The 8,574-nt window shown below is 40.9% G+C and overlaps 1 long non-coding RNA gene across 2 annotated transcripts; it reads right to left on the bottom strand.

Annotated features, from left to right (window-relative positions):
- Positions 1 to 229: 229 nt before the first annotated feature.
- On the bottom strand, positions 230 to 7,310 carry LOC130095447 (uncharacterized). 2 transcript variants are annotated; one of them, XR_008808113.1, is made up of 4 exons: positions 7,178 to 7,310; positions 5,279 to 5,373; positions 5,065 to 5,174; positions 230 to 320 (listed from the first exon to the last, which is right to left on the bottom strand). It is a non-coding gene; the product is annotated as an uncharacterized LOC130095447 (long non-coding RNA). The 2 variants fall into 2 exon arrangements; XR_008808112.1 differs by lacking the exon at positions 7,178 to 7,310 and having other exon boundaries at positions 5,279 to 5,423.
- Between the last annotated feature and the right edge of the window lie 1,264 nt (positions 7,311 to 8,574).

Raw genomic sequence — 8,574 nt, 5'->3', positions numbered from 1 at the left:
TTGGTGAGGAACATAGCGGTTTGAGCAGCATTTGCAGACGCTGTCATGCTGTTGGCCATATGCACTGCAGCAGACGCATATTGCAGTATTAAGGCTAACGATTAATCGATTTATTGATCGTTAATTTAAACGACGATCGATCATGGGAATTTGTGAAAATTGACATCCCTAATGCCAAGCATCACTCAATTCCAACCTTAATGTACAATGACTGACAACATACACATACTTTGAGATCTGATATGTTTTTATTTAATTTTTTTGAGCAGTGTAATACAGTGGGGGCGCTATGGGTTCACACCTCCAGGGCTCTCAAGTGCCTGTAAAAGGGAACAAGAGAACAAGAAAGCAAACATTAAAATGAGGCCTGACCATTAACATAACTAATGCTTAGTACCCATCAGTAGTAGGCTACTCTACAGTATATAGACAACTAAAAGATAATCCACATTATAGGGCATAAAAAAAAAAATTGTTTGGTTCCGGTTTCCGACCGACCCTGTCAATTTATGTGCGACCCAAATTTATTTTATGAGCTTGGGGAAGAAATAATACAAATTAAATAAATACACAAATAAAAAACTTTGAGGCGAACTATAATTTACGTTTTTGTACAGCACCGTATTTTTATAGCACGCGATGCAAGATGCCTGTTGTCCTCCAGCAAAACAAACGAGGCAGCTACATGGTCGTTCACACATCGTTCGTCAAACTGAACTATAATACATACACAAGTCTTTTTTTTTTGTCATTTAGGACACTTTTATTCATATACGCATTACGCACTTCATAGGCACGCACACACCACATGATGCGTTAAAGAGTAACCTCCATCCGCCTCCCAAGTTTCATTAAAAATCATCCCTAATCCCAATCCCCTCTTCTGCTGTCTACCACTTCTTTCGCCATGTATTTGTTCGTTTCTTTTATTATTTTATGCAATCCAAAACACTCTAACCTGCCGCGCTTCGTATCTCCAGAGCCCGTCTAACTTGTCCGCTTGTCCGGGACAAATGGATTTTTGAAGGACAAGTAAAAGAGAATTTTACTTGCCCGAACGGACAAGTAGCCTGATTAGAACATCAATAACAAACAAAAAAATAACTAGGGAATCACTAAACCGAGAGAATGATTCTGATTTTATTACATTTATTGTAAGTTGCGATCGATTGTGGATAATAAATGTATTAGCCTGCTGACGGTGAGGTTGCGCTGTTGACGCTCGCGTAGCCTCTCGAGGAGAAATCTACACACATGAGCGCAGCACACATACACACACACTCAGTTAACAACATACTGCCTATAAAAAATCTATATGTGGAGTTTCTATATTTTAACATATGTGTTAAGCAGCCTCAATTATTTTTCCTGAATACCATATCATGATTGAAAATGTGACATTGTTTTCCTACAACAGGTTAATAAACAGTTCAAATTAAGTCACTTACATTTTAGATGCAAAATTGCCTGTTTTTGTTCTGTTTCTGCAGTGAAAATAGTTACAAACAAAAATCACATCAGAAACACGGCACATCTCACAGGAACACTCAACCTGTTTTCATTACTGAATGATTCAGCATTTTGACCGAATCGGTTGAGTCAAAGAATCAATGACCCATTCATTAACATCTGTCTCATTCTTGAATGAATCAACCGTTTAATCATTTGAATTAATGAATCAATGACTCACTAATTAATACTGCCGCCACCTATTGGCAGTTTAGTGTTATGTTTATAAGTAGCCTAGTATACTTCTTTCCAATGTTTCTTATTTGTACATTTAAATCAATTTCATAACATTAATTTTATGCAATTGTAATTTTTCAGTGTAAATTATTTAATTTGATCAGCCCTACCTAGGGTAACAGTATGCTTCATCTTTCATTTTAAATTCCTAAATTTGATCAATAAATTCAATTATTTAGAATAAGACGACCCTATAGGGTAGAGTTCTCAACGGGCCTGAAAATTACAACCCGACCCGACCCGGCCCGTGGCTTTTAAAGCCCGGACCCGATGTAACCCGACACATCAACATGAATTATCTGCCCGAACCCGGCCCGCGGCCCGACGCCACCCTTTTGATCGGTGAGTGATGTATGTAGAATAGAATGACTGCTGCGCTTGACGCAGAGAGAGAGAGCCCCGGCCACACGCGCGCACTCTCACGTCTCCCACGTTCCGCCCATCCAGCTGACATACACCACATTTCAATAAAGGAAAAAAAACGATCCAGTGATTAAATGTTTTCTGTATTGACGCAAATCTTGTGCGATGTCCTAAACTGCCGAGATAATCACACAACGTGTCGCGCCGCCCCTGAGCGACGGTGATTTCATCTGCGGCAAGTTTACTTTTCACCAACTCCATCTTCTCCGGGCTAAAGGCGTGCACGCAGCTGCGTCAGTTCTGCCCTCGCGTCGCGATGCACGTTGCACGCAGCAGCCAGACTTTCTTTACAGTGAACAGCAGCGATGAATAATAAAAATTTTTTTTTAACCGTACAATTCAAAAGATTAAGCCCGAGGTCCGACCCGAGTCATTTGCAAATATTTTCGACCCGAACCCACGGGTCCCGTCGGGCCGACCCGACCCGTTGAGAACTCTACTATAGGGCATTTAATAAGATTGGGGGAGGGGATGCCCTTCAAAGGTGCAGATATTACAATATGCCAATTTAAATATCAAAGCTGATTGAACATTGATGAGAATATTGCTTCAGAATAAATAAATAAAATTAAAAAAAATCCGGACAAGCAACTTTTTTGATGTGAATGACAGATTTACTTGTTTGGAGGGCAAGCACATGAAAAGGCTTACGCCACCTTCACACTGGCAGTTGAAATCATCTCCGATACGGCTCCGAAACGACCGGAAGTCATTCATTTCCTATGGAGATTCGCAGACCGCATGCGAATGGGTCCGAAACGGGTCCGACCGAGTGCGGTGCGAAGAAAATCGTGTCCGTTGGTCATCCGGATGCGTTCAACAAATTGAACTCTTGCGAAAAGCTACGGACGGTTCCTATCCGACAATTGACCGTTCGCAAAAGCCACGCCCCCTAGTTATTGTTGCTACGCCCGTCAAACAAATGGTCAAACACGACCAGCGCCACAGATTGCCATGACGGGAAGAGATGCGTCAGTGACCTTTTTTGGAGCAATACCTCCGCGATATCCTCCAGATCGAGGCAAAAGGGGTTACAGTATGCAGTGGAGGGACAGCGCACATTGTGTTTTCGGCGTTTGAAACGAAAAGAACACAACTCCTCCAGACAATCTCTTGGGGTATCTAGTGTCCGATTTACAAACGCCGTGGGCGCACCGCTTCACCATCTTGCTTGGAGTCAATGTTTGACGGACCTGCTCATATAGTAACGGTTGCTATGATGTGTGATTGGACAATAGCCGTTTTGGGGGAGGGGCCTGCGAACAGTCAATAGCTGGGTTTCAGTCACGTGATTATGATGACGCGCGAAATTCAGATGGAGGGCAGGGGAGTGAAGAGCGCAATGGACGAGATGGAGGAAAGTCCGTACTGTACTACTTTACACGCTATTACAAGAGAAAGATATAAACAAAAAATCAAACATATGTTGGACGTGATCCTTACGTTATGAAGAGGAGCGATTTTCAACTGAATTGAAAGATTTTCCTGCCATCGAGGCGGTAGATATCAGCAACTACCTCGTCTTACAGACATACTTTGACTTTACAAAGTTCGTAAATGTTACACGTTACACAAACATAGCCACTTAAGTTGTATTAACTCACCATTGACGAAGTGATCACTGCACAAACGGGCATTTTCCCATTCGGCTCCTCCCGACCGCAGACGTAGGTTTGCAAGCCGTTTTTCCGGAGTTTTTCGGTCAATTTCTTGCATTTTCCCCCTTTATGAACAACAACTTTTGGTACACGATAAAAACTCCTCGTGGTTTGATCGATTTAAGTAACCATAAACGACGCAAAACATAGGCATTTTGAGTTTGTTATAGTGCTTTCTAAATACAGCAAATCACTTCCTGCCCTCCATTTGCATTTCGCGCCATGGCAACGCAGTGGCGTGACGTCATATGAAAACAAGCTATTCCAGCGGAAGTTAGCGTTGCTATGATACTGATAAACAAACCTGAATTCTTATCGTTATAAAATCATTATTTATTTTATTAAAAGTTAAGTTGTCATGTCATTTTTTTTATTTTCATGATTTGCTAACGTTATTAGGGCAGTTAATACAATTAAATTGTAGGCAGACATCGAACTAAATATGATATAGTGGTATAAATTATACCACTATATCACATTTTTAGCCGATCTGACATGTCAACGTCCTGAGCAACTTTCCTCACGCAGCAGCCTTCCTATTAATATCTCTATAACCCTCATCAGAGAGATCATACAGAACTGACAGAATCAAACTTTCTAATCTCTCCGCCATTTTTGTTCTACCCGCTTCCGACGCTTTTCACTGTGTAGTACGACGTCCGTTGGGGGCGTATTGCGTATTACGGAGCTGATTTCAACTGCCAGTGTGAAGGCGGCGTTAAGGTCGAGCCCTGAATAATTTCCTACCTATCCCTTGCTGCCACTGAAAAAAAAATAAAAAATCTCTACCGACCCATGACCTAAACTGACAACAAACCGGAACCAAACTTTTTTTTTTTTTTTTTTTTTATGCCTAGCCTAATCACATGCAGTAGTCAGAGGTGCAGATGTGTACTAATATATGATAATGGATCAAGTCAAACTTTTGTTAATATCTGTTAATAGTGTCATATGTCAGGATCTCATTTCACTGCTAGTAATCAGTCCACATTTTGTACTGAATTGTAGAATGTAAATATTCATTCAAAGCCAGAGAGCAGCGATATCAAAACATCACATTCGTTCGGGCTCTTCCCTTTGTAGGCTATTGGTGTCTCATTTCCATGGAGAATATTTTTACCCCTATATCTTTCCACTCTGTTTCGAAGGACACGGTGTAGGGGTAAAATGAAGGGGAAGGGTAAAAACAGAGAAATGGGATTGGGCCTAAATCTACATTGTTTGCAGCAGCTCCTACCTTCCGGCACCCAGTGCCCCCTCTTCTGTCCGGTGCAGCGCGCAAATGGTTGGCCGTAAGGCTACCAATGGAAGCTTCTGTGATGCCGGGTTGCGACTTCTGGATGGCACCTGAAAAATGTAACAGCAATTGCAATTTATCTTGCACATACTGATCAAAATAAAAATCATGTAGAGAATAGAGCTATAGGTGCACAAATAGAAAATATAATTACCTATTGCGACCTTATAAAGTTCCATTCTTCTGAAAGGCAGCTTGTCACCAGTCCCATCCATGTTCATTATAGACATGAGGCTATTTGTGAGCACTCTGTCAATAAAAATGGGAATAAACAATGTTATACATGCTGTACAGCAAGAAATGTGAAATAATGTCAGGGCTCACAAAATCGTTAGCCCGATGTCCCGGGGCTATTGTATTTTCCAGTCTGGCTACCAAAATGCATAACTGGCCTGCCTGACGGGCTATCTGAAATAGTGTAATCAAATTCCCCTAAACTTCTGCCTAATTTGTGATTAATTGTTAAGTACACAAATTTGTGTTCGCTTCAGTCTTGTTATAATCAGATTCAGCGTGTTCTTCATCTTCAACCCGCAGATGTTGGCGTACTCATTTAAGAATATTAAATACATTTTAAGATATTAAAGGGTCACTTCACCCATTTGCATTAAGGTTTGTATTGTTAGAAACCCAGTCATATATTATAATGATGGTGGAATTTTGCTTGTTTTTTTTCTGAGATGGGAGAAAAAAGGATTTAAGTGTTTTACTTCCGTCCTATCATGACGTAAATATCGTCATTTTGCGTCACGATAGGACGGAAGATAAATTTCATTGCATATTAAGAAAACTACAGCCTTTAGCTCATTATTATTCAAGGGCGTGGGACCCACTCACCCCACCGGCCTATTACAGATCAGTGGGTGGGACTAAACCTGAAGAAACTAAACTATTAATCCGCCATCTTGCTTGGAAGACAGCAAGCTAAGCTAACAAGCGCTCAAGGAGTTAGATTTACCATAATGCCTGAATTTACGACACACGATATGGAAGACGAGGATTTTGAAAATCTTTTGCTCGAAACTGATGTTCGTGGCTATTTATACGAGCCGCAATATAGTGAAGAGCAGCTGAGGCTGATGGAGGAACAGGAGGCGGCTGCCTGTCGCGGACGAGGAGCCCGGACTGGCTCGAGCTGGGCGGACTGCTGGTGCCTGTGCTCTCGCTGTGCGCTACGGACACAGATAGAGTCCGTCTGCTGTAGAGAATTTCAACGATAGCAATTTCTCCTGGACGAAATCTCTGAATCAGAGGAGCACACGGACGTTTGTGTTATGATGTGAACCATCCTCGTGTCGCACCGCATGTTCTGACTGAACCAGGTATCATGCAATAATTCACCATATAGAAAGAAATACAAACGAGGAGTAATTCGCTAATGAGTTTGCCAATGTAACGGGGTTCGTTGTTGTGGGAAGAATGAGGCGGGAACCGGCAAACATTTAAACATTTTAATAGTAAAATAAACAAATACAAAACAAAAGTATAAGCCAGCAGCCCCTCACTGTTGGCCACACACAACAGAAACAAAACACAACATAAAATCAGGCCTGTTCCTCACTCGATCTGCCCTGTCGTCGCTCCTCGTTTTATGCGTCCGCTCCTCGGTGAGAGACGCGAGAGAGACCGGTGCATCTCAGAGGTGTCGTTCATTATCACTCACGCCACCGGCCTCGCGCAGTCATCTCACCTGCCTCGGCTCGCCCTCGTCCTGCTCGCCACAGCCAACTAACTATAAATTTTGTGTGAAATTAATTTCTAACTCTGGTGGCGATTAACGTTAGCCTTGTAGACGGAAGAGTGATTTGTGATGTTTGCGCTGCTGTTCTGGATTAGTGGGAGTGGCTTGCGGAGCTGTGCAATGTGGTGCATTGTGGGAGTTGTTGTCTTACATACAAATGCGCCCAAAAGTTATTTTCTGTCTTTTCTCGGTCAAGAGGGCACCAAATTCAAAATTTCTTTTACATTTTGACTACATATATGACCCACTTTCAATAAAGATTAATGTTGAAATGGGTGAAGTGCTCCTTTAACAGCACAACTTCTGACTGACCTTTTCCTCACATTGTTGACATTTTCCTGCAGGGTAGCGGCACCAATTTGACATCGGATCTGTCTGAAGGAATAATTTAGCAAATATGCAGAAATGTATATGAGGTACAAGAATATGTGAATAAGATATTGTATGTGTAATAATTACATCTGTTAGCAAAGGTTTGTTTTACTTTTTCATAGTAACCTAGGCTGATATGGCTGGGAACTATACTCTCATTCCTGCGTAATAATCAAGAAACTTCACTGCCGTACCATGAGTGCAGCAGGCGTAATGATATGACGCAGCGCCTGAAAATAGTTCCGTTGTGTTGACGGAAGGTGGCCTATTTTCAGGCGCTGCGTCATATCATTACGCCTGCTGCACTCATGGTACGGCAGTGAAGTTTCTTGATTATTACGCAGGAATGAGAGTATAGTTCCTAGCCATATCAGCCTAGAAAATCGCAACTTTACATTTTCCGTCGGTCTTAGTGCACGATGTACAGAAGAGTCAAGTTTTAAATAGGAAAAATATCGAAACACTTTGGTCATTTTTTTTTTTTTTTTTAAATGCTAATGGTCTTGTCCACTTCAATGATGTATGCTAAGCTATGCTAAAAGTGATACCGCCAGAACCGGAGTTCGGCTGAATGGATTCAAAAACGGTAAAAACTCAACAGTTTAACTCTAGGGGAGTTGTAAAATGAGCCTATTTCCAAAAAAAAAGTGGAGTATCCCTTTAAGCTAACCTCAGGTTAAATTAGCTAGCAGCTAGCTAACTCGCTCGGGTAAAGGCTTTGAAATTATTCGACATAATTCAGAAATTTACACCCATTAAGATTAAGTAGCCTGTGTATTAACATAATAACAACAATAGCATGCTAGCTAGTTACTTACCAGGATTTGAAAGAGAAGGATTTTTTGAAATTGAAATTGACGATCTCTTCTCTGGCAGTTGAGCAGACGTGTGAGGGCGGTTATGCAAATCTTCTAGTTTAAAAAATGATGAATATTTAAAAAAATCAGCTTTAATATCAGATTAAACCTTTTATAGTATATGCAATTATAGTGTCTGCTGTCATTTTAATCGTGAACTGAATATAAACTTGCTAGGATTTAAATAAAATAAAAATGCAAAATACATAGACCTATTAGGCCTACAACTTTCAAGATCATTCAGGCTAGGTCTTTTAGATGTTGAAAATTAGTCGCATTGATTTACAGTGAGTAATAAATATACTTTTTCAGACATTGTTTTGATATACATTTCACATCAACTTGACGTTTTATTTCCTGACGTCAAATCAACATCGATTTAATGTCAATGATATTGACCTGATATATAGGGACCAGAAAAAACATGTCAGATTGATACCTTTGTTTGGCCTCTTTACAACCACAAGGAAATAATTACAA

The sequence above is a fragment of the Rhinichthys klamathensis genome, unplaced genomic scaffold (assembly GCF_029890125.1).
Source record: "Rhinichthys klamathensis goyatoka isolate OS25496 unplaced genomic scaffold, OSU_Roscu_1.1 h1tg000191l_1, whole genome shotgun sequence".
Taxonomy (NCBI): Eukaryota; Metazoa; Chordata; class Actinopteri; order Cypriniformes; family Leuciscidae; genus Rhinichthys; species Rhinichthys klamathensis.
The sequence above is the reverse complement of the archived record's forward strand: the minus strand, read 5'-3'. Positions and strand labels throughout refer to the sequence as shown.